The sequence below is a fragment of the Chrysemys picta genome, chromosome 7, assembly GCF_011386835.1.
Source record: "Chrysemys picta bellii isolate R12L10 chromosome 7, ASM1138683v2, whole genome shotgun sequence".
Lineage (NCBI taxonomy): Eukaryota > Metazoa > Chordata > Testudines > Emydidae > Chrysemys > Chrysemys picta.
Window position 1 is genome coordinate 67,141,878 of NC_088797.1, and position 27,271 is coordinate 67,169,148.

Here is a 27,271-nt window from a genome sequence, read left to right on the forward strand (position 1 = left end):
TGGTTTATGTAGTGCTAAGTATCTGTGGTATTGTTATTCTACTTCTGTAGCTTCTTGGATATCTCCCCATCACATCCCACAAAACGAGAGACATTTCAAAGAGCAAATGGAAGAATTAAAAATGCAAATACTATAGCAAATCAACCTCAAACCTCATTAACCATTGAGTCATCAATCCATCAGTATAGTAGTTCTTTGTCCTGTCCCAGTATGAATAATGAAGCTGACCCCCACCCTTCATAGGTCAATACAGAGCTTACCTTCCTTACAGCTGCTTGTTTAAATAGAATGCATACTACTAGAAACAATATTCTGTGATTCATTCAGCCTCTTCTGAAAGCCTACATACTCCCTGAGGCCTTAAGATTAGCTATATTTATCACACACAATGGCAGTAACATATTGGAGGTTATAAATTATTGCAACTTCACCCACAGCACTGGTTTTGTATACACACTCATTGTGGGAGTGAATTGTGGCCTTGAGAAACAAAAGTTGAGACACATCTTCTCTATTAACTGTGACATTGCTGAACTTCAACCAGACAATAAAATACATTTTAAAAAACCAACACTGAACAACACCTATTTTCATATTAGCATATCAAAGTTAGAGGTCATCTACATTTCCTAAATGTAAGGTGTTCTGGTTCTAACGTAAGTACACCTTTATCTTTAATATTGACACATAAAAACCTTTAACGTTGAGCTAATCAAGAAAGAAAAGCATCGTGAAAGTGTCCATCAACATCCTCCAATTGCTGAAAAGCATTTTGATGATTTTCATAACAGATCTATGGCTACATATACATACCAAGGAATGTTACAGCTAAAATATCCTAAGTATTTACTACCATGGAAATGAATAGTTCTAGGATGATAGATATTCAAATATGAGAACTGTTCATACAGTCTCTTCAGTAACTGCATCTGTAAAGTATCGGCACTCTTTTCATCTGCAATGAGATGGACCTTTTGGATACAGACTTTACTATAATTAACTATGCCTTTGTTTCCTAAAGATTAGACAAGTAGATTATGCTATAAAAGGGGGGTGGGTACATCTTATAACAATTCAGAATCAAAACTATGTTTTCCATAAATATGTATTTCTCAGTCTCCATTACTTTTATTCTAGATTAAGTACAAAGAAAAAAATAAATATAGTATTTCCATGGGAAAAAACTAGAGTGTCTTTCTCAATATATAATGACTTTCATATTTAAACCTTTCATCACTGTCCCCAGGTGACAGAGGCAGACCTCTTACATTAAAGGCACAGTACACAGAAAACAACTTCACAGCTGTATACACCACAAAGTTGCACAGAACACAGTTGCACATTTACTTAAATGGTCAATGACAATGTAAAAACCACCCTTCTGCCTGAAAATATTTTACCAACTGTTGTTACAAATGACACTGAAAATGACTAACTGAAAGAAATTATAGGGTGAGCAGCAATATCCCTCTCTATTTCTTTAGTTTAGTTAGTTTTTGTATTTTGGGCCAGATTTGTAAAGACACAGATGCCTAGCTGCTTATGGAAATCCCACTAGGTGCCTGACTGAATCTTATTGCACCTAAATACCTGTAGAAATGTGTCCCTTTGTGCATATTCAGTTACATGGTTTCCACATAGTCAGTCAACAGCTGATATGGGCTTTTCATGTCCTGCCTATGTAGCCGATGGCTACCCTGCATGACTTTACCCTCTCTATTCACCAGTTTACACTTCCACAAAATGGGGATAATTCCCAGAAAGTGCTGTGAAGCTCAGGCTGTTTAGGTCAATAAAGCACTTTAAGACTCTCTGCTGAAAGGTGATACACCTCTATCCTGATATAACGCTGTCCTTGGGAGCCAAAAAATCTTACCGCGTTATAGGTGAAACCGTGTTATATCGAACTTGCTTTGATTTGCCCGAGTGCGCAGCCCCTCCCCCCCCCGGAGCACTGCTTTACCGTGTTATATCCAAATTCGTGTTATATCGGGTCACGTTATATCAGGGTAGAGGTGTATGAGAGTGCAATGCATCATTATTATTAACATTGATGGACATGGCATGTTCTTGATACTGAGTACAGATTATCTATTGATTCAACTCTAGAGGCTGAAAATATTACAAAATGTTACTGAAGATTATCAAACATACATTTCAAGTCAAAAAACTTTCAGACACCTATATAAGCAAGAGTAGGACTGTAGTTTTTGTTTTTTTAAAATGTGCAGAGTGAAAAGTCAGACGTTCAATTATCAAATATAATTGTACCCTATGTCACGACAGTTTCACATTTGACAGAAAACCACATACAATAAAATCCTTGTACAGACAAGCGGCTTGCCTGGCAGACCCACTCCAATCCCTGGGGCACAAATTAGATTCAAATTGTTCCTTACAGTTCTTCCTTTCATGTTAGAAATGATATAACTAACTATGAGTATATTGTTTGACCCAAGCAAAGGTCCTTATCTTTTTCCATTCCTCATTATCTAGATTTCTCATCCACTATTCTTTTCTACACCAAAGTATAGATGAAAAATAGCATACGGTACTTCAGATGATACATGCAGCTGGCATTTTCTTGTCCTTTTGGAAGTGTAAGAAAGTTCTCTGTGGGAGTCTGACTAGCACTTTAATGGCAGAATAGAGCACTGTCTATTTTAGTCCTCAATTCCATGGGCTTAGCTGCAGTGTTTTCAGTTTGGAGTTGAATCTAAGCTTATAGGCAAATAATACCCATATGATATGAACTCTTAAATATACATGTAGGTTGTTAATCATCTCTGTGCTGCAACAAGAAACATTTGAAAGCCTGATGTTGTGTTTTCTGTGTGCGCTAGAAGCAATAATAGCAAGGCACGGAAGACTAACAGTTCCCCCTTCTCCCTTTTATAATTTATATCTTTAATGTTGTGGCCTATGTTGGTTTTCTTTTGACAAAGGAATAATTCATGGGCAACAGGGCTTCACTTTGGGCAACTGACTCTGTAGCAGAGATACCCTCGACTTATCAAGCTGCGCTTAGTGGAAGACCAGAAGGTGAAAACTGGTATGGGGGACAGCAGAATAGAGGAGGAAGAGAAACAGGGACACAAAGGTCACATTACACTATTTTTACGTGCCCCTGATCGTAGAGCCATCTGGAGTCAAGGCTGTTTCCCTGGTGGCTCCTTTAAGGCAGCCTGTCATCTCTTCATGTTCTCTCAGACAACCTTCCACCCAGCCTGTATCCTGGTCCCACAGGTAGCACAGAAGCACCGTGTGATCCTACCTCCTTGCCCCCTGCCTGGATAACTCTGGTAAGTAGTGGGTAGGGGAAGAGAAGACAACAGCATAACCGCCAGTAGCCCTGTTCGAGCTGGAGCAGTCCTGGGTATTGAAAAGTTATCCTGTGAAACTGCTGGCCTAGCCAACATACAAGGAATGTTGTAGTATCTCAGTGCTTTCTCCCCGCTGTTTCTCAGCTGCTCCCAGCTTCATCAGAGTTACTCCACTGCCTATAGATTTGTGCCCATATCAGCAGAGTGCAGAGCTGAAAGGCAGATTCATGTAACTAGCTAACAAAGTTCTTACAGTGGAGCCCATCACTATGTTATGTTAGTGGCTCTAAAGAGACAGTAACCCAAGTTACGATTGGTCAATAGTCTCATTGTCTAAATTTCCTCTTTACTTCCTTAAGGGAGTTTGTTTCTGTTTTTAATTTATTTCTTTCCCCTTTATTCCTTCTTGCCCCCACTTCTGTGTCTTCCTTCCCTTTGCTTAGTTGTTCTGAGTGAACACTAAATTTAAGAATTGAGCTTTGCACATTGTAGATCTGTAGTAATCCTCATCTTCTCCAGTAACATGTTCCAAAGGCTTGGCCCTGTTGCTGAAAGAGTCCTGCTCTGACAATCTTACATCAGTGAAATTTACAGCTATTTCATTCCTTGAGGAATAGAACTTTCAGGGAGGGTTGTTGACACTAAAAAAAGAGGCATCCTCGGAAATATTTTGGGTCAGTTCCACTGAGGTCCTTGAACATTAACAGTGAGACCTTGAACTTCCTTGGTATCCTACTAGGTGGCAGTGCAGTGCATGGAGCACTGAGTTCACCAGAGCAAGATGGATATGGGGGAGGGACACTATGCAACAAGAGGGAAACCATGAGGTAGGGAGGGAGAGAAATATTTTCAAGACATTACTTTTCAAGTCAGCCAATGATCTGGCGGCCACTGGAGGACTTTATGTGCATTCTGCAGAGTGGCAGAAAATTTTCATCTTCTTTTTTCTCTCATCGAAGAAGAAAATAACCTAAAATTTATAAGCAACCAGAAACAATGCACAACAATTTTATGTTAAAGTAGTAAATGACACTGTATCCAAGAAAAGCAAGGGGATAATTTAGGTGAATGAACTATTTTTTTCCTCAAACTGGAATTTGGCAGGCATCACATGTTAACACTATATACGTTGCCAAAAAGTGCCATGGAATCTCTAAATAGCCAAGAAATCAGGACCTTCATTTTACATCTCATCTAAAAGACAGAACACTGTCATCAGAGGGGCTGACAACATGCACGTCTTCATTTCTGTCTCATATGTAAAGAGTGCCATCTATTAGATCTTCCATGCCACTGGCTGTAGCACCTGTTTGTTTGTTTTTTTAATTCTGAACAGGTCTAAGTTTGCTTGGCTTGTGGGAACTAAGAAAATCACAACCCAAAATGGCATAGCTACAGAATTTCAGAGCCTGTCTCAACTGTTTGTACAACAACTTCTTTTTTTCAGCTTGCTTCGCCTTTTAGCTTGACAAATTGCTGAAGGCTGACAAAGCAGTTCTTAATGGATGGGAAAGAATCTACTCAAATTCCTATTAAGGACATAAAAATTGTCCTTGCACATTTGACATCTGTTCTCTTGCTATTTAGGTAAAATACCAGTTAAATGATAAATTATGCTGAATTACTGCAGAAATAATCTAGTCAATCAAAAAGATCTATTTCTTCTATGTTTCCCCAACCTTTTGGAGTCCAGACAAAAGATATATTATTTAATTAAAAGTATAAAAATACTGGAAAAGAGATGGTGGAATAGCAGTTTGACCTAGGGTAGGGAAACAAGCATGAGGATGAGAGACAAAACTGAATTTTAATCTCTGCCTCAATGTGTGATCTTGATGTATGAAATGTTGCTGTAGGCGTGTCGGTCCCGGGATGAATTTTGTGTAGCTCAAATGGTTCTCTCTCTCACCAACAGAAGTTGGTCCAATAAAAGATATTACCCCATCCACCTTGTCTCTATATGTGACCTTGATCAAGTTATTAATGTCTTAGTTTCCCCATCTGTAAAATGGGGGGAAATAATATCATGCTTGCCTGCCTCACTGAGATGCTGTGAGGATTAGTTTGGAGTCTGTGCATAGCGTTCAAGAGGACAGCATTATAATAAATAGATGAGCATGCCATAGTGGTTTTCCTATAAAAAACAAAAATATCATCTTCCCAGTTCTTGTCAGACATAGATGAAGCCTTTTGGGTTATATGAAAAAAAAAACCTGATCTAAATCTTCAGACAAACCAAATCTTTTGTGGGGCTCAAAAAACTTTGCTTATCTTTTCCCTGCCATTGATTTTCATTTTCATACACTTCTGGTTCCAACCAAGACTGGTAGCAAAGAATGTTGAAATACCACCACTCTGCCCTGAAGTGGGAAATAAAGGAAGTTCTAAAAGGAAGCTGGTTCCTAGATTTCCATTCCAACTTCAAACAACAAAGATGTTCAGATAGATGGGATAAGCACTAATCCAAACAGAGCCTTTCAACCTTTCATGGTTCACCCATCACTAGAGTTCTTACATAATTATATACACCATGTAATCTGTTTGGAAAGTATACCATTTACCAACTTGACTTTCAAATTACTTTATAGTTATATCACAGACTTCTTCCCTCTACTACATCATCATGTACTTGCAATCCTTTCTGAACACCAAAAAGAATAAAACTCACAATCTTGTGTGATGCCTGCCAATTTTAAGCTCTATGGCTTGTAGACAGTGAAAACTTCGTCCCTCAATAAACCCTGTCTACCTTCTAAATAGTCTGTCTTCCTCTGGAATGATAAAGGGATCAGTTAGAGGAAGGAGTGGATGAATAAATAAACTAAATTAAAACATAGCTGGAGTCAAATTTGATCACTAGGAATTTTGTTTGATTCTGATATGGCAAAGCAGATTTGTTTATTATGCCCCAAAATGTCCATTCCACTATCCGTCTATCTCACTATTACTATGTAGTGCTGCCTCTTGAGAGGAAGATTTAAGCAAGGTCAACTGAAGAGAATGGCAATTGAGATGTAATTCAAACTACCCCATTTTTCATGCAGGAGACTGACTAAAATGGAACTTATTTTTCTGTTGACTCTTGCCTGCCCTCCTTCAGTCCAAGACCCATTCATTTGTTTCCCATTCTATAGAAGTGAGGCAGGATGCACACTCTCAGTTGACACCAGCATCTGTGTGAGTGACCTACAATATCAGTCTGTTCTTGGGAGATTATTTCTCTGATTGATCTGCACAAGCAGACTTAATCCCAACTTCACAAAACTGCCAGTGGCAAGAAATTGTGACTTGCTTTCTACAGATATTTGACTGACCTGCACACAAAAGCTCCCCCTCTCCATAAAGTTAAATATGTCTGTGACATTCTGTACCTTGGGGCAGCACTCTGTAGCCTCCCATATTCCTCATCTGTATATAATTGTGATGTTACATATAAAGCATGCCTTGTAAGGTATCCGGGCAAAGGTTATGATCTGCTGAAAGTCATTTCTCTATCCATATATGTATACCATTAATGCAGCTGAAGTTATGAGAATTGTGTTGTATGGTTGTTACTAAAACATGCTGTAAATTGGGGAATCAGCCAGATATTAGCTCTCCAGAGGCAACAGCAAGGAAAGTAACCAGCCCCCAGGCGGGGTGTGAAACAACCCATCAACAACCATTGTCCAGCAAGGGAGCTACAATCAAATGACTCACCCTCATGAGGCCACACCAGGGGAATTGCTCAACCTTGCCTGGAGACTCAGCTATGCACGCAGACATGCCTGGCCTTGTGTTTTCCAAGCACATGGACTGAGGGTATAAAACAGACACAGTGGCCACATGCTTGGCCTTTCTCCTTCACCCACCTATGCTACAAGCAGCAAAGACACTCAGAAGAAGACAAGACTCCAACAGGGGAGATTGGCCAAGGGCCAAACCTATATATTAAGGACTGCAATATCCAGTGGGGTGAGAAAAACTGCATAATCTAGATGTTGCCCAGTCTATGCCCTGGTCTACACTATGAGGTTAGGTTGAATTTAGCTGCGTTAGGTCGATTTTATAAGCAATGCGTCTACACAACCAACACCATTCCGTCGACCTAAAGGCTCTTAAAATTGACTGCTGTATTCCTCCCCGGCAAGGGGAGTAGCACTAAAATTGACCTTGCTGTGTCGAATTTGGGGTAGTGCAGATGCAATTTAGACAGAATTGGCCTCCAGATGCTATCCCAGAGTGCGCCAATGTGACCTCTCTGGACAGCACTTTCAACTCCGATGCACTAGCCAGGTACACAGGGAAAGCCCCGGTGAATTTTGAATTTCATTTCCTGTTTGGTCAGCATGACGAGCTCAGCAGTACAGGTGACCACGCAGTCCCAGAATCGCAAACGAGCTCCAGCATGGACCAAATGGGATATCTGCAAGAGGCGAGTCTCACACAACAGGGAGGAGGATTTTGTGGAAGAGCAGGAGGAGGAGGAGAATGCGCAGCAGGCAAGCAGAGAATCTGTTCTGCCTGGCAGCCAGGACCTTTTCATCACCCTGGATCCAATACCCTCCCAAGGTGGGTTCCTGGACCCTGAAGATGGAGAAGGCACCTCTGGTGATTGCACACTTGTAACTACACTACAGGGTTTAAAAGAAATTGTGCTTAATGTTTGATTTGCCCTGAAGAATTGGGATGCATTCGCGGCCAGTACAGCTACTGGAAAATCTGTTAACATGTCTGGGGATGGAGCAGGAATCCTCCAGGGACATCTCCATGAAGCTCTCCTGGAGGTACTCTGAAAGGTTTGGCAGAAGGTTTCTGTGGAAGGCTGCCTTATTTTGTCCTCCATGGTAGGACACTTTACCACGCCAAGCCAGTAGCAAGTAGTCTGGAATCATTGCAGCACAAAGCATGGTAGCGAATGGTCCTGGGTTTTGGTCGCATTCAAGCAACATTCGGTCTTTATCTTTCTATGTTAGCCTCAGGACAGTGATATAATTCATGGTTGAAATAGGGGAATTTTTGTAAGGTAATAGTAAAAGGCCCCCGTTCATGCTAGGCTGTTTGCGCTTGGCTAAAAGGGATCATGCCTGAGAATAGCCACGTGATGGGGGGAAGGGATCATCCCAGAGAATAACCACGCGGTGGGGTGGGGGAAGCGGTGTGCTGCACATCCACCCCAAAACCGCAGCCCCTCCTTTTAAATGGCAAACCCAACCAGCATTGCTTGCTATGGGAAAGGAGGGCGCTGCAGTTCTAAACCATTCCCACATGTTATGAAGGCCAACCCTACATACCCTTTGGCTTACCATGGCTGCCTGGAAACCGAATTCTGTTGCTCAGTCGTGTGTGATGTGTCACCATAGCGGCAGGTGCTCAATATAAAAGACAAAATTCGACCTTGTACCAAAAGCACATGTGCTATCTGCTGTGAATTTCTTGATTCACTGTGAAAGAGTTTCCCTTTTGTTCTCAGAAATGTATCATCTTAAATTTTACTCTCCCTTTATGCCCCTGCAGGTGCAAATGTTTCTATGCTCCCCCATCATCTCCATCCCTGAGGTAATCACAGATTAGAATGTGAAAAAAACACACTCACGATGACATGTTTTCCAAGCTCATGCAGTCCTCCCGCACTGATAGGGCACAGCTGAATGCATGGAGGCATTCAGTGACAGAGGCCACAAAAGCATTAAGTCAGCGCAATCAGAAGACACGGGAGGCAATGCTGAGGCTAATGGGGGAGCAAACGGATATGATCAGCCATCTGGTGGAGCTGCAGGAAAGGCAACAAGAGCACAGACCGCTGCTGCATCTACTGTATAACCATCTGCCCTCCTCCCCAAGTTCCATATCCTCCTCACCCTGATGCCCCAGAATACGGGGTTTCAAAACAATAGTGACTTTATTTCCTTTGCCAGCTGAAGGGGGGAGGAGGTTGGCTTACAGGGAATTAAAATCAACAAAAGGGGTGGGTTTGCATCAAGGAGAAACACACACAACTGTCACACAGTAGCCTGGCCAGTCATGGAACTGGTTTTCAAAGCCTCTCTGATGAGCAGCATGCCTAGCTGTGCTCTTCTAATCGCCTTGGTGTCTGGCTGCTCAAAATCGGCCACCAGGCTATTTGCCTCAACCTCCCACCCTGCCATAAACGACTCCCCCTTACTCTCATAGATATTATGGAACACATAGCAAGCAGCAATAACAATGGGAATATTGGTTGTGCTGAGGTCTAACCTAGTCAGCAAACAGCGCCAGTGAGCTTTTAAATGTCCAAAGGCACATTCTACCACCATTCTGCACTTGCTCAGCCTATAATTGAACTGCTCCTTACTACTGTCCAGGCTTCATGAGCCATGGGAGCAAGGGGTAGGTTGGGTCCCCAAGGATAACTATTGGCATTTCAACATCCCCAACGGTAATTTTCTGGTCTGGGAAGTAAGTCCCTTCTTGCAGCTGCTTGAACAGCTCGGAGTTCCTAAAGATGCGAGCAGCATGCACCTTTCCTGGCCATCCCATGTTGATGTCGGTGAAAGGTCCCTTGTGATCCACCAGTGCTTGCAGCACCATTGAGAAGTACCCCTCGCAGTTTACGTACTGGTTGGCAAGGTGGTCCAGTGCCAAGATAGGGATATGCGTTCCATCTATTGCCCCACCACAGTTAGGGAACCCCATTGCAGCAAAGCCATCCACTATGACCTGCACATTTCCCAGAGTCACTACCCTTGTTAGCAGAAGGTCAGTGATTGCATTGGCTACTTGGATCACAGCAGCCCCCACAGTAGATTTGCCCACTCCAAATTGATTCCCAACTGAGCGGTAGCAGTCAGGCGTTGCAAGCTTTCACAGGGCTATCACCACTCGCTTCTCAACTGTCAGGGCAGCTCTCGTCTTGGTATTCCTGTGCTTCAGGGCAGGAGAAAACAACTCACAAAGTTCCAGGAAAGTGGCCTTATGCATGTGAAAGTTTTGCAGCCACTGGGAATCATCCCATACCTGCAACACCATGCAGTCCCACCAGTCTGTGCTCGTTGCCGGGCCCAGAATCGGCGTTCCACTGTATCAACCTGCCCCACTGCTGCCATGATGTCCCAATTGCCACATCCCGTGCTTTCAGGAATGTCTGTGTCCATGTCCTCCTCACAGCGGAGACTGTGGGGACTGTGGGATAGCTACCCACAGTGCACCGCTCCATGAGTCGATGCTAGCCACGATATTGACTATGCACTCTGCCGACTTAATGTGCTTAGTGGAGACATACACAATCAACTGTATAAAATCGGTTTCTAAAGATTAACTTCTATAAATCAACCTAATTTCGTAGTGTAGACATACCCTAATAAGGTTGAGAGTTTAGACTGCGTGCTTATATTTTATTTTATTTTGGTAACTAATTCTGACTTTTTGCCTATCACTTAATATTACTTAAAATCTATCTTTTATAGTCAATAAATTTGTTTTACTCTTTATCTTTACCAGTGAGTTTGTATGAAGTGTGTGGCAAATCTGCTCAGCTTTTGCAAAGGCTGGTGTATATCCACTTTCCGATGATGAAGTGGTGAACAAATTAATAAATGTGCACTGTTCATCTTGAGCAATGCAAGATGGTATATTCCTGAAGTGCAGTGCTAGGTGCTGGGGGGGGGGGAAGGAGGGGGATTTGGTTCTGGTGCCTATCTCTGTGTGATGGCTCTGGGGAGCATTCATGCAATCTAGCTGGGTGTTGGGTCTCCACATGCGGTTTTGCTGAGTGATAACAGCACCTGGAGGGGTTTGTTGCTGGTCACTAGCAAGGTATTGTGAGAGACAGCCCAGGCTGGAGAGAGTTCAGAGGGCACAGTGGTCCCACGGTCCCAGGCTGTACCCCAGGAATCCTGTCACAATGTCACCTTTGTACCACTCCTGCATTTGGTCAACCTGGGACATGACAAACTTCTGCTGGGGTTCAAATTCAACTCTCTCACACACTAGCCATCCCGTATCCATGGAGAAAAACTGTAATTTGAGGAAACGTTTTCAGGATCTTATTCATTGCTGCACCACAAGGTGGCAGTATTCTACGCAAACGTTCTGTTGTTGTCAGATTTTTGGGGATAGATTTGTGAGTTAATGGACCCAGTCTGTCTAAACTGAGAAAGAAAACTTAGTAATTAACAATGATTAGTAAAAACAAATACTGAGGACACAGGGTTAACCTGAGCAGCTAAGTTACTCTAGGCATTCTACCAGAGTATGTCAATGGGACCCTGCACATTTAATTGATTGGCTTTTAGTGACTTTGGGAGATTTCCAAAGGCACAAAAGGGACTGCCTACGTGCCTCTGAAAATCTCCCCCTATTTTCTCATGCACATCAGAGAAGTGCATTTGACACAAAGCTAAAGAAAATTGACTTTCTGCCAATTTGATGAGGTGATGTTAAGCAATACAACATTTTTCACAAGGAATTTTATTTGTCCTCCTATGCTAATTGTCAACATTCAACCTCACTGAAGGCTTGATCCTGTTCCCACTGAGGTAAATGGCAAAATTCCCATTGACTTCAATGAGGTAGGAGGAGGCCCTAGGGTTCTATTAGTCTCCCACTGAGTAAGAGAGATTTATGCAAGTAACTCTTGTGAATAGCAATAGGAATCATGTGCATAAACCTCCTGTGCATCAGTCAAGAACAACCACCTCTGAAAGATACAAAGACACAAATGGAAATGAGTGCTTTAATAATTTAGACCTCAGCCTATTCAGCCTGGTTCTGGGGGGATTTTTCTAGACAAATAAATAATAAAGGAAGATCAATTCAGAACACTCTTGTTAAAGAAAAAAACATCTATTTGCCTTGCTGTACTATTACAGATCTGGAGGTTCAATGAGAGTCTTAAAGCACCTTTAAAGTCCAGACAAATAAACTGAAAAAATCCTCTGGTGTATGTGACCAGAATATCTTCCTTTGACACACACTGTAACCAAACACTGTCACAGTTTCAGGGTTAATTGTACCTTTGACCCCTCTCCCCCTTCAGGTTTTCATTCCCAAGCCATTACCTCTCCTGGGGCAGAGGCCTGCATCTCCCTCCCTTCAGACTGGAGGTTTAGGTTGCAGACACTCTGCAGCTCACTGCGATTTTCCAGCAGATCTAACAAGGGACCAGCATCTATGGTTAACTCTTCTTCCAGGGGCTACAATAACATACAGCAGTTATTGAATTGCCTTCTCAAAGCAAACTGCATTTATTCTTAGGGTAAAAGCATTACAGAGATAACATACACAAATGCAATACAAGAATCTAAATGTATGCTAAAAGCTTTCCAGAGATCACCCCCATCTCCAACATAGGACTCTGGTAGGTTTCAATCCTTCAAACCCCTCAACTGGGTTAGCCTCTTGGTTACAAGATCATGCCAGTTTTTAGATCAGGAACCAGACTCTGAGTGACAGTTCAGCTGTTTCTTTATACAGCTGAAGCCTTTGATCTACAGTCTCTGTGAACAGGTAAATCACCTGGCAGTGGTTGTCTCTTCACGGATTGTGTAACTTTCATTAACCACTCCCCAGGGATTCCCCAGGAAACCCCCTTAACACTTCTTGTCCCAAAAGTCCACGTATGTCTGGCACACTTCAGTATAGTTGTCTGAATTCCTTACTCTTCCCAGGTTTCAAATCTGTCAAACACCATAACCAGTATTTTTAAGCTTTAAACAATCTTCATTTGGAACCTCAATGGTTCCACAGTGGTTACAGGGCAGGTCTAGGTGTAGCAGTTTGGAGGTGTTAAGCCAAGTACAGTTTGTAATTTTCTTTAAATGGTTCCGTAGATGCCATTTAAGCACATTTACAATATCATTATATATTTTGCGGGGGAAGATTTCTGACCAGTCTGCTGCCAAATGTGTTTATGTTTCCATCCCCACTACCCTACTCCTCTCCCAAAATATTTCCAGACTATTGTTTTAATTAGGCACTAAAGCAGCCGTGACAGCGCTCGCTGTTGTCAGAGAAAGTCCAGCCCACCGTGCCAAGTTCCAGAATGGCATGCTTATTAGTCATAGCTCTGTAAATTGTCCTGCTCATATGATATATGAGCAACTTGGGAAGAAATTCCTGGGTTTCTCATTGCATGTGTGTATTTATGGGCTGGATCTCTGTGTATTGTGGGTTTAATACTGAGGTAAACAGACTTTGCTTCCCAAAACCAGATAATAAATCTCTCCAACAACAGGCTTTTGCAATTCCTACCTGATGCCTCTATAACAGCAGTCCTATTTTGCTAATACTTTAAATAAATAGAGCCCAATTCTGCCCTCTGTTACACTTGAACAGCCTTATCAAAATCCATGAGAGCAGAATGTGTACTGCTGACTCTAATCACACCTAATTTTCACACTTCTGCTCTCCATTTGTTAAACCCACATCATATTTTCTCCCACTCATTCATCAATAGCCACTATTAACACACCTCTTAAAATTTACACTGGAAGGCTGGTGCTGTACTAATAATTAGTTAGACAAAGGCACCCCACAGCTAAACTGTGCTGTCTCTTCAGATATGTGATATCTATTCCAATTGTGTACACTGACCTCCCCACCCCCAATCACACTTGCATCTAGGGGATTCTAAGCCTGTTGCCAAAATGGAATCTCCTGGAATGCATCTGTTGCATGGCAATAGCTGGGCTTAATTGTCACAATATCTTTAGATTCAAATTGCCTGTGACCTCTACTTGTAAGCTATCTAGGAGATTAAGTACAAGAAGCTAAAGAGACAAGAATCAGACAGCTAAAAACTTGTTCTGGGCAGGATGGTTTTGATGCACTGTTGTTGTTATACCCTGATGGGTTAGGAGATAACCATCCTCTACCTCATCAGATGATGAGGTATAAGGCATAAATTTTTAACAGCAAAAGTAATTAACCATTGGATCATACTGTATTCTCCATCACTCACCATTTGTAAATCATCTGCTCTAGGAATTATTTTGGGGAAGTTTTATGGCCTGTCTTTACAGGTCAGACTAGATGATTACAATGGGTTTCTTCCGTCCTTGGTATCTATGAATCTAGGACAACTGATCTTTTTAGTCTGGCTTCGGATTTCTAAACTCAACCAGCGCACCCATCCTTGTTTGTATACCTATGTACACGTGTTCTCAGCTCATGGGGACACTCCAGAACTCTCCTACTACCATGATTTCCAGCTCTTTTACCTGTTCCTTTGCTGTTTACATGCCCTCTCATCACACACCCCTGCTGCTCTGTTCTCTTGTCATTCTCCACCTCTGCCTAGCAGCAATGGGAGAAGAGGATAACTGGGTAAGCAGGGAACCACCCCTTCTCCCATTGCCCACTTACTCTGTTAACCACCAAACTTAACTTCAGTGCCAGGGGAGATGGTTGGGCTGCCTGGGGCTCCCCAGGGGTGGTTCTTGCTTCTGCTGATGCCCCTTCCTGGGGCTCCCCATGGCCAAATTCCCTCTGCTTCCCCATTCTGAACCCAGAGAAGGAAGCTGAATGAGAGGCTGTAAAAAAACAAAACAAAACGAAAAAAGCAGCTAGTCTGGGAACAGGTGCTCCTGTTGGCAGTAGGTGGGACTGCAGCCCACAGTCACCAGCTGTAGAGCCAACAGCAGCCCCACAAGGAAATCAGCCAGAAACTCCTGAGCTGACAGCAGCTGTTCAAGGGACAGCTTCCAAAAATGACAGAAAGTTGTAAGAGTCCCAAATATTTTTCTGAGAGCTGGCAACCTCAGAGGTAACACAACAAATCATTACACACGAAGCCAGAGCCCACATTTTCAGAAGAGGACATGGCACATTCTCCTACATGAAATAGTCTTGGAGGTCACAGTCTATTTCTCAGGGGACAAAGTGCCCACCTCACTTAGGCAAAGGGAGAGCAGAGACTCATTTCTCTGCTTTGTTTTCTTTTCATTTTGTTACTTCAGCCCCTCACCCATCCTCGTTTGTCTGTTTTGCCCACCTGTCACTTCTGTTTGACATCTGAGCTCTGTGGGGACAGGGACAGCCCTCTTTCTTGTTTTTCTGAACAGCACTTAACATGATACGGTCCTGATCTTTAATTGAGGTTTACAGATGCTACATAATACAAATAATAATTACAGCACAAAATCTGCCATCACAACTGACACCACCATCTTTGTTGTTGTTGGTAGCTCTAGCATGACACCAAGGGCTGGATGGACATCAAGAGAGAGCTTTCATCTACAATAGACATTGGTCCCCCAGATCAGATGAGAGGCAAATGACCTGGCACTGTCGTAGCTGTGCGGTACCATCTCCTTATAAAGGAGGCCGTTTTCAGGGCTAATAATCAAGGATCTTTCACAACACTAAATAATCTCTCTCTGACATGCACACTCACATTTGTAATCACATTTTTAATCATGAAGCAGCAATCTGAGCAACTAACATATTCAACAAGAATGTAGTTATATTACAAACCAGGTTAAATGAGCAGAATACAACACATTTCACTATCAGCACTAAACTACATTAAAAGAATACTGATGTTGGGAAAGCCTTCCTTTATAACTAGGGTGACCAGATAGCAAGTGTGAAAAATCGGGACAGAGGGTGGAGGGTAATAGGCACCCATGTAAGAAAAAGCCCCGAATATCGGGACTGTCCCTATAAAATCGGGACATCTGGTCACCCTATTTATAACCCTGGGTAAATCAATCTCTTTGTGCCTCAGTTCTCCAAATACAAAATGACAACTTCCTTGCTCTCACCCTTTGTCTGTCTGTCTTGTCCCGTTCAGGGCAGAGCCTGTTTTTAACTGTGTGTTTGTACAGCACGTAGAATAATGGACCTCAAGTTGCTACTGTAACACACACACACACAAACAAAACTTTTTAGTAGCCTCCAGACCAGGGGTGGGCAAACGTTTTGGCCTGAGGGCCACTTTGGGGTTGCAAAACTTTATGGAGGGCCGGGTAGGGAAGGCTGTGCCTCCCCAAATAGCCTGGCCCCCACCTCCATCCGCTCCCTCCCACTTCCCATCCCCTGACTGTCCCCCTCAGAACCTCCGACCCCCCCTGCTCCTTGTCCCCTAACCGCCTCCTCCCGGGACCCCCCATCCCTAACCACCCCTGGGACCCCACCTCCTATCCAATCCCCCTGCTCCCAGTCCCCTGACAGCTCTGACCCCATTTACACCCCCGCCCCTTGACAGGCCCCCCCGGGATCCCACACCTACCCCCCCATTCCCCATCCCCTGATCCCTATCCACTTCCCCGCCCCCTGACAGGCCCCCCGGTACTCCCATGCTTATCCAACCCCCCCGTCCTTCGTCCCCTGACTGCCCCCCAAAACCTCCGCCCCATCCAACCGCCCCCTGCTCCCTCTCCCCTGACTGCCCCCTGGGACTCCTCGCCCCTTATCCAACCCCCCGGCCCCCACCTCCTTACCATGCCGCTCAGAGCAGCATGTCTGGCAGCCGCGCTGCCCGGCCAGAGCATGCAACCCCGCTGCCCAGAGTGCTGGCAGCGTGGCTGCGGGATCAGGGTAGCCTCCCCGGCCAGGAGATCAAGGGCCGGGCAGGATGGTCCCGCTGGCCAGATGTGGCCCGAGGGCCATAGTTTGCCCACCTCTGCTCCAGACGCTATAGCAAAAGTTGTGGTAGTAACATGGAGGCCAGCAGGATAGGTCTGTGATTTCCTGAGTTTGCTTTGCAAGCTCCAGCTTTTATAATATAAGCAAAGTCTTGGTTTTTCAAGCCATTTGTAGCCAACTACCATTTATTTGTGCAATTAATGTAACTGCATTAAATCTAATGATATAATTGGTAAAAGTCTGAGTTATTAAACAGTTAGAAAGCATGACAATGATTGCCTAAAATTACATTATGACATATAATGATACCATTTTGATGTGTAATGTGGTAAAAATAATTATGAATATTTGAGAAACAAACAAACAAAAAAAATCTACGGTGTCTGGCCAGTAGCCAATATTTTACAAGGACACTGTCAAGTAGCTTTGCACTTGTCCTAAAAGTTAGAGTATGTCTACACAGCAACTAGATTCCTGCAGCTGGCCCATGACAGCCGACTCGGGCTGCAGGGCTGTTCCATTGCTGTGTAGACTTCTGGGTGTGGGCTGGAGCTCAGGTGGGAGGGTCCCACAAGGATCACAGGACCCCCCGAGACTGAGTCAGCTGGCATAGGCCAGCTGTGGATTTTTCTTTGCTGTGTAGACGTACCCTTACATTCTTGTTTAAAAGAGGGTTGGGAAGGTGGGGAAGAAAGTATGCAAAACTTAACAGAAAACTGCTTGCTGTTCTAGTGAAAACAGCTTGGTAATTATTTTCATTTAAATATTCCCTGAGACTTGAGCCAAATACAAGAGCACTATGCTATTCCATGAACCCCTGAAAGTGAAATGGACTGTGCAGCTGAGTTGAAGTAGTAAAGTTCTTGGTCCTCCAATTACCAGAGAGAACTAGGATATCTTATAGGAAGAACTTCATAAAAGTCGGGACTATTGAGTAAGAGGTCATTCTCTAGCTCTTTGCAAAAGCATTTGGGAGTCTTGGGTGTCTCTGCTCACATGACATGGGCCAGAAATTCTCTATAAACAAAATTAAACTGATCAGTCTCATTCACTATGTATGTGAAACTCACAACTTAAACAAAGTTATGATAGAATAAAAGAAATTACAGATGGAAAATGGAGGGGGCAGTAAGACCTACTGCATAGCCCACTTTGTGCCTCAGTTTCCGCATCAGTAAAATGGGGATATGGATACTGCCCTCCATTGTAAAATGCTTTGAGATCTATGGATGAAATGTGCTATATCAGAACTAGGCATCATCATATTATGATTATATGATTTTCATCTTGACAGGCTCCCAGGCAATCTCAAATACATTTTTGAATACCAAAAGCCTAAATTATTATAGCCTAAGAGTTAAATTCTCCACTCATTAACCCTGGTGTAAATCCAACAAACAGGATGACCTATAACTGACAGCAGAACTGAGCCCTAAATACTTACAAAATTGGGTTTTAGGAACAAAGTTTTGGTCAACTATTGGAGCGTATACATTGCCCAAAAATTCAGAAGTACTTTTTTGCCACTGTCACATATTGCATAAATGGACATTTACTTTTAAAATGATTTCTGTGAAAGAAATAAATTTGCCTCCAGGCTATGACCTTGTATGCTAAGATGTAGCCCAGGGCCAAAATTTAATGGCTGAGATACAAACCTATACAAATAGGAATTTTTATAATGGAAATATTAACAGAACCTCAGGTATAGCAGCACTGCTGGGATTTGGTGGAATACAAATCACTGCATTTACTTTTAAGTAAAAACTGAAAAGTGCTATCTGAGAGATTGCTTTCTTAATCTGTCTTCCCCAGTAAATGCTGTCAAAACTGACTTCCACCCGGAACCTTAATTTACATATTTTAAATAGGGAAAACCCTCCTCTCCCAGGTTAGTACTTTGGGTATTCAGCTTTCGTAATTCACCCAAGTTCAACTCTCATTTTTTAAATATAAGGTACTGCAAGTTTGGCTTATTTTATTTGTTTGTTCTTTAAACTAAATGAAATCTCCCCGCTCCCTCCCCATCTATCCTTAGTGTGCCACAGTCCCGGGCAGCGCAGCTGGGGTCTCTTCTAAACCTTGTCAGAATCTTCAATGGCTTGCCACTAGTATTGCTGCTCAGGCAGGCTATGAAATCTACTGTGAGAGTCCTAAAGCACTCAATATTTGCATAATAAAATCATTACAGAATGATTTATAGAGATGCACACATACAACTTCAGGACGAAGAGGATGTTTGCAGATTGTTAGGAGCATTTGTGCGATGAAATCATCAAATCGACTGAATGGAACTGTCTGGCTTAAGTGAATACGCTCATCTAGCCCCATTATAAATGGTATCAATAGCTTTTCTCATCAGGTTCCTGAACTTGTAAATAACCACAATTCTAACCCCTACACATATTTTTGATCAGCAGAACATCAACAAACTGATCTTTACCAATGATGCACGAGTCAGGTTGCTGATAGTTTGAGCCAGTCAAAAACTGCCGAATAGCATTCACTAATATTCTTTTGAATTCCAAATGGCTGTTTGGCTCAAACACATTCCTGTCCCTTTTTATTCACAAACTTACACATAAAAGGATTTGTATCCCTCAAGAACAGTCAGAGAATAGCTGTTCTTTGTACCAATGCCTGTATTCAAGATGCAGGAACAAGTATACTTGTTATTCTCTTTAAAATGTTTCAGTCGTCCAATTACAGAGCAGACAATACCTCTGACTAATCACCTATCATGACAACAAATAGGAAATAACCAACATGAACAGCTCATGAACAACCAATAGGCTGAAATACATTTTCATTAACTGTTTGCCAGATAGTTTAGCTTCGATTCATCAGGAATAATGTAAAATGAGTACGTTCACATGGACCACTCAGTCTACAAAAAGGAGTTTTTGCCAAATACTCATAGAACTAAGTTCCAAGCATGGCATGATTAACCCATGTTATTTTTATTATTGCTGATAATACTATTAATATTATTTGTATAATGCAGTACATGTGCATGGCATATTAAACATAAATAATGGGACAGCATTACATACAAATAATAGGACAGATGGGAATGATTTCCACCTTAAACAATGATTCATAGTATTATTATATGGTTCAGAGGATTCATTTTACCACCAGCATTGCACCAAGAAAATATAGTTTATTGGAAATGTTGGGACAGATCCTTACATGTGTCAATCAGCATAGTTCCACTGATTCCCAGGTAGTGATTAACTTCTAATGGTACAAAGTTTAAGGCACTAGGGCAAGAGAATTATAGCATCCCAGTATATCACCATATCTCAGATGTGGAGGAGAGCTGCAGCTACAGAGAAACAATGGAAGAATATGTATTGATCGGAATATAGTGCAGATCTGTATTTAACCAAACATTGATACCATATTAAGGCAGCTTGGTGATCTATATGAAATTAGTTGCGGAGTCTCGGTTTAGTTCTTAGCTGGTGTTGCTCTTTAAAAAGGACCCCCAAAACATCAGAAACATACCTCTTGTAGGCAGCCTCAGCAAAGAAGACAGACTGAAGGATTCATGGAGACAGAGCTATCAGCTCAGCCCTAGAGATAGTGCTTTAAGCCAGCATTGAACACGGGTAGTGCTGCCTGTCCTAGGACGTGTAATGAACTGAAGGTATTACATTCATTATGGCACTTTTCACAGGTGACTAAAAGTTATTTAAATATTTTGTATGAATAAAATTTAAAATATGACTGCACATATCTCAGAGAGAGACAGCACATGATAGAAGACAATCCCCATAATGCAATGGCTCTCAAATTGTGAGCAGCACAATAACATTCTGAGAAGCATACTCTCTCAAAGTTTGTGTAAAACCTGCCCAGTATTCAAGCAGTAGCAGCATATATTTAATTTCCATAGGGATGATAATTTGAGCATGCATCCTAACAAAGTTCGGGTCTGACTTCAGAGAAAAAATATTCACTCATCTTTTATAACAGGAAATATTGGTGTTTTCTTTCTATCCATCCTCAATTGTCACCACGCCCCCCAACGCCTTGCTACAAATATGCACGTGTGCATGCACAGTTCATATTAGATTATACACGAACATACATATATATCTACTCTCAGAATTTATTCCAAAACTTTCCAATTGAGTACCCAAAGCAAGGCCAGGTGACCAGGATGTTCAGAAGTGCTGCCACTCAGCAGTTCCCATTGGCCTGAAGATCATGCTTTCAGGGATGTTTTAAACTATGGTCAGCTGCACTGGCCTCAGGGAACTATCTGGCAGCTAAGAATAGCTGGACATAGCTGTGGAATAGCACAGTACCACTCTGGCCATTCCCCCTCAGTTGTAGCCCAGGAGCAGAATAGAGCCATTATGGAAGCTCTGCACAACTTGGAAAATCCTCTTAAACTGGGTTGTTCTGATCCAATATGACTGGTTTATATGCACCACCAAAGTGGTAACCAAGTGCAAGAGTGGGCCTGTGAATCAGGCTCTACAATTTTTTAAATTCAGGCTAATTATTGCTGTTATCCATTTTAAGGAAGAGGTACTTCAGACACTAGGCTTGATAAATTCTATACATGAGTTCATTTCTATACAATGCAAAGGAAATGCTTAGATTATTCAGAAGTGTACTGGTTTCCCCTGATTGCTATCAAAATAAAGTTGAAATGCATTTTGCAATCAGTATATATTTATGTCTAATGTGATATTTCAGTTTACTCAAAGGAAGCTTACTATTCCAGTGATGCCTCCTTTGAGCCTCTTCTGTAAAATCAATAAATGCAAGTGCTCATCTGCCAATCTCATTGCACTCAGAATCTATAACTAATGCTGTCGCTTGTTTTCACATCAAGACAGAGGAGAATGAGCTGGAACAATAGCTTAGTAGGTAATAAGCAATGGTATGCAGATCATAAAGACTCTTACAAGAAGAGGTAAATTTAAGAATTCTTATATTCAAGTGCCGGCCATCCCTGGAGGAAGGTTACTTTTGCAATGATCAGAATTATCTTAAGCATCCCAAGTCGCTTTACAAACTCTATGTTCAAATCAGTTTGCCTATCACTAAAGTGTACAGCTTTCTGGGGAGAAACATTCTTTTAACAGCACATAGTAACACTGCATGACAGTGAAAGACGAGATGAAAAATAAGTTATTTGATTAAGAGCTTGTCTACACAGTGCTGTAAAGCACATTAGAGGGGTATGACTTGTAGATGCTGCTGGTGAGAACTAAGAGGAACTGTTTGTTCACATCAGCAAGTCTGCACAGGGCAGTTTACAGCACAGCATATTAGAAAGCTCCACACATCACATCTCTTTACTGTGCTTTACCATGCCATGTAGACAAGCACTAAAACTGCAGGAGGAATTCAGAAAAACAAAATCAAAGTGTGAGCCTATCCAAAGGACAACACTATCAATAGTGTACTGACTTGGAGTCAATAATAGAACCTACTGAATCATCATCATTTCCTGCAGCATCTTGGATTTTCCTCAGCAGTCTCTCATCCAAGTGCTGGCCAGGCCCATCATGACTCAGTTTATAAAAGCGGATGTGATTAGAGCACAAGGTGACATGGCTACAGGCATAAGATCAGCCACAGACGAGCACTGTGGTGCATGTTATGGTAGCTCCATCTATATTGATTTATTGAAGGAAATCAAGACAGTAAAAGAGAAATGAATAAAGTTTAGAAGAATGGGCAGCTGAAGACTATGAGCCAGCACAAGCTAACATATGAGAATTATGGCAGCTGAGCGATCCTCTGCTCCAAAAGCTTTGGCTTTGTGCCAAACAACTAAGTGAATAAGGAGTGAGACAAGCTGAGAAGCAGCAGCAGGTCTTAGGTTATTTATGCTATAGCTTTACTAATCCATTAAAAGGGTTTGGTTTTTTGGGGGTGGGGGTGTTCTGTTTTGGGGGATTTTTAAAGCACAATAATCTGCTTGAGCATTCTTAGGTACTTCACGTGTAAAATGATTGTTTTACATTGTTGTAGCACTACAAACCTGTATTACCATACCAAAGGGAAAATGTTTCAAAACCACTTTTTGGAGTGATGAAACCGTGCAGAACTGTCACTGCAGCCTGCGGGCCACATTTGGCCCGTGGGACCATCCTGTCCGGCCCCTAAGCTCTGGGCTCAGGAGGCTAGCCCCCGGCCCCTCCCCTGCTGTTCCCCCTGCCACCGCAGTTCACTCCACCGCTGGCGCAATGCTCTGGCCAGTGAAGCAGCGAGCTCCTGGGGCAGTGCAGCTGCAGAGTCCAGCCTGACCCAGTGCTCTGTGCTGTGCAGCACGGATGCCTGTCCTGGTGCAGCCACGCCACCAGCCACTGGTGCTCCAGGCAGTATGGTAAGGGGGCGGGGGGGGTTGGATAGAGGGCAGAGGAGTTCCACGGGTGGTTGGGGTGTGTGGCTAGGGGTCAGGCCTGTCAGAGGGCAGGGGAACAGGGACACTGAATGGGAGCAGGGGTCCCGGGGGGGGGGGGAGGGCAGTCAGTAAGGAGAGGAGGATTGGATGGGGTGGAGGGGGGAAGTTAGGGGCAGGGTGTCCGGGGGTGGGAGATGGGGTGGTTGGATGGGGCAGGGATTGCTGGGGTGGGGGGTAGTCAGAAAGTAGAGGGGGGTTGAAGGTCCAGGGGCAGTCAGGGAGTATATGAAGATATACCTATCTCATAGAACTGGAAGGGATCCTGAAATGTCATTGAGTCCAGCCCCTACCTTCACTAGCACCACCAAGTACTGATTTTGTCCCAGAACCCTAAGTGGCCCTCTCAAGGATTGAACTCACAACCCTGGGTTTAGCAGGCCACTGCTCAAACCACTGAGCTATCCATCCCCCAAGTAGGGGTGGTTGGATAGGGCAGAGGTCCTGGGGGGCAGTAAGGAAGGAGGGGGGGGGTTGGATGTGGCGGGGAGTCCGGGGCGGTCAGGGGACAGAGAGTGGGGGGGGTGTGGATGGGGTAGGGGTTCCTGAGGCCATCAGGGAATGGGGAGGTTGGATGGAGCAGGAGTCCCAGGGGGGCCATCAGGAGGCAGGAAGCGGGGTGGGAGGGGGATTGGATAGGGGCCGGGCCATGCCTGGCTGTTTGGGGAGGCACAGCCTCTCCTAACCGGCCCTCCATACAATTTCAGAAACCCAATGCGGCCCTCAGGCCAAAAAGTTTGGCCGCCCCGAGCTAGATTCTGCATTATTGGGAAGACTTGGACATAAACCGAAGGGTTACACTTACAAACAGAAGTTACTCTGCAGAGATGAGATGCATGTAAAATAGAAAGTGCCTACATATTATATGAGTTCATTCATTAAATTCACGTCTATAATACTCATATAAGACATTGAGTATTTGTGTTGGGTTAGAACTCATTGCAATTCCCTGTACCCTGCTTTATCTCCAAAAGAACTATCTGGGATTAGAAAATGAACATAATTGCAATAAGGCCATCAATTAAAACAACAAGAATGCCAATGATCTTGGTGTCATCTCTATCACCTATGAGATAAAGATACCTGTTAGTACATATGAGCTCAAAATAAAGCATCTGAATCTGTATTTCAAGGCCACCCCTGCCCCACTCCCAATGTTTTCACTTGGAGTACTATGAAAAATGGGGACCATTTGGAAAATGTGGATGCCAATTCCAATTTTGAACATCCCTAAAGTTCCAGAGCATTTGGGGGCTCTAAGACGGAGGTTTGGATCTGACTCATCTCTATCTTTAACTTGGAAAAGAACCAAAAAGAACTGATTCAAACAACATAACACTTGGGGGAAGAAGAAAAAAAAAGGAGGCTTATCTTGTGTATTGGCTTTACATGGTGATCAGATTCACAATACCGTGCTCCCTCTTTATGAATCTGTCCATTATAACCAACTATAGTTCACCTCCTCATTTTGAAGTCTCTTATAAAATGCTCTGTAAAATGCACCTAAATAGAACATATGCTCGGTTCTCAGATATTCCTTTATGCTGTTCAGATTAGGAAGGGACAGATAAAAAACAGATCCTAACCTTCACCAATAGATTCATAAATTTCAAGATGGGACCACTGTAATCATCTAGTCCAGTGATTCTCAACCTTTCCAGACCATTGTACCCTTTTCAGGAGTCTGATTTGTCTTGCGTACCCCCAAGTTTCACCTCACTTAAAAATTACTTGCTTACAAAATCAGACATAAAAATACAAGAGTGCCACAGCACACTAGTACTGAAAAAATTTCTTACTTTCTCATTTTTAGCATATGTAACCCTTCTGCCAGGTGAAGCCAGTAGCAACAAGGGCCGGGTTCAGTATCTAGGGGTTCCTTTTCAACAATACAACACAAAACCGGCTGAAGCCCCCACCCAGTGACCTGGGACATTTACACACCATCCCCTGGATGTCTCTAAGAGGCAATACTTCCCCTCTTGCAAGCACAGAGTCTGAATGTAGCAAAACCTTTTAATAAAAGGAGGGAATTAACTCAGCATTAATTTGGGAAAACACCACAACTAGGGCTCATAAACACAAACCATGAGCAAAAGACCCACCCTCAAGTAAGTTAGCCAGTGCCTTTTCCCCTCAGGGTCTTAAGTCCAGCAACCCAAAAGTCCCTTTAACGTGCCCGTCCCTTCTCTGTACCTCATTCACAGTTTCTGTCCTTGGCCAGTGCAGCCCAGAGTTCAGAGGTTCATCTGCAGAGTTCACCTCCCACCCTGTGTGGAAGGCGGTGGAGGGGGGGTGGTTTAAGGAGGCACCTTACACACCGCACTGCTCGGGCACTCGCTCGTCACCCCAACTGCCGGTTGCTATGCCTCTGCGGGGATCTGCTCTGGCCCTCTCCACCAGCCTCCTTGCTGGTCGCACCTCTCTGCCAGCCACCCTGCTAGCCACTTGCCATGCCTCTCCACCAGACACCCTACTGATCATGCCTCTCCGCCAGCCGCCCTGCTGGTCGCTCGCCAAGATGGCTTCAGGGCCCCCACACACACATACACACTTAACACCGCTCTCAGTAATTTCAGCTGTTAGTGGAGGAGCCTCACTGCTGATGCACATTGTGCAGTCTCTTGCAATAGAGACACTGTCCCAAAGTAGGACTAATACTTAGACCTAGGTATCCATGATTTCAGCTCTACAGCATGAAACAAGACTATTGATTGAGTCTAAATTAGCTCTTTTATTATACCGTGGAGAGAGGAAGGAAGGATCAAATGGTGTCTAGGCCCCTTAAACATGGCCCACACCACCCACCCTTTCTCAATTCATTGGGTTTTAGAACCCATGTCCCCTGCCTAGCAAGTGCTATTCAGTTAAGGGCAAGTTCCTCCATTGGGGTATGCCAGGTACAGTTCTGCTGTTCTCGGTTCACACAACAAGGATAGCAACCCTTTATTACTCCTGCCCCAATGACAAGGAGACTGGGGATCCAACACCAGCTCCCAGCAGTCCCATCATGCTGAGCACCTACACAGGGTGGGTGTGTCTATGCAAACGAGATCAGCTTCTGAACTCTTTCCACAGCTCACCACTAGATGGCAGGGGAGAGCTCACCCAGACTTTGCTTACACATATAATTATAAAATAAATTAACTGGAATGTAAATATTGTACTCACATTTCACTGTGATGCTTGGGCCTATTTATCACTTGTGAGCCTTGTCTAAAGCTTGAGTCCCAGGCAGCGGGGCTGAAGCATGCAATGTAACTTTGTGGGGCCCCTATGGTGTGGAACCTCAGGCATTTGCCCTACTTGTCATTTTTGCAAACCTCTCCCCCCAAAGCTGTCCTGTGACCAGGGCCAGCTCCAGGCACCAGCCTGGCAAGCAGGTGCTTGGGGCAGCTGCTCCGGAGAGGGGCGGCACGTCCAGGTATTCAGCGGCAAGTCGGCGAACGGTCCCTCACTCCCACTGGGAGCAAAGGACCTCCCGCCGAATTGCCGCTGCAGATCGCGATCGCGGCTTTTTTTTTTTTTTTTGGCTGCTTGGGACGGCCAAAACCCTGGAGCTGGCCCTGCCTGTGACCCATGTACAACACAGGCCATAGAACTTTCCCAAAATAATCCCCACAGCATATCTTTTGGAAAAAAACATCCAGTCCTGATTTAAAAATTGTCAGTGATGGAGAATCCACCATGATCCTTAGTAAATTGTTCCAATGGTTAATGACTCACTATTAAACATTTATGCCTTTTTTGGCCTTATAGGATGAAATTCAATAAGGACAAATGCAAAGTACTCCACTTAGGAAGGAACAATCAGTTGCACACATACAAAATGGGAAATGACTGCCTAGGAAGGAGTACCATGGAAAAGGTAAATGAGTCAACAGGGTAACTCGCTTGCAAAAAAAGCAAACTTTGTGGGATGTATTAGCAGGAGTGTTGTAAGCAAGACACAAGAAGTAATTCTTCTGGTCTA

At 43.4% G+C, this 27,271-nt stretch overlaps 1 protein-coding gene across 35 annotated transcripts in view; it reads right to left on the minus strand.

The window, feature by feature from the left end:
* The window catches only part of KCNMA1 (potassium calcium-activated channel subfamily M alpha 1), an 873,581-nt gene that overhangs the window by 334,723 nt on the left and 511,587 nt on the right, over window positions 1-27,271 (minus strand). The gene's annotated exons all lie outside the window — the stretch shown is intronic.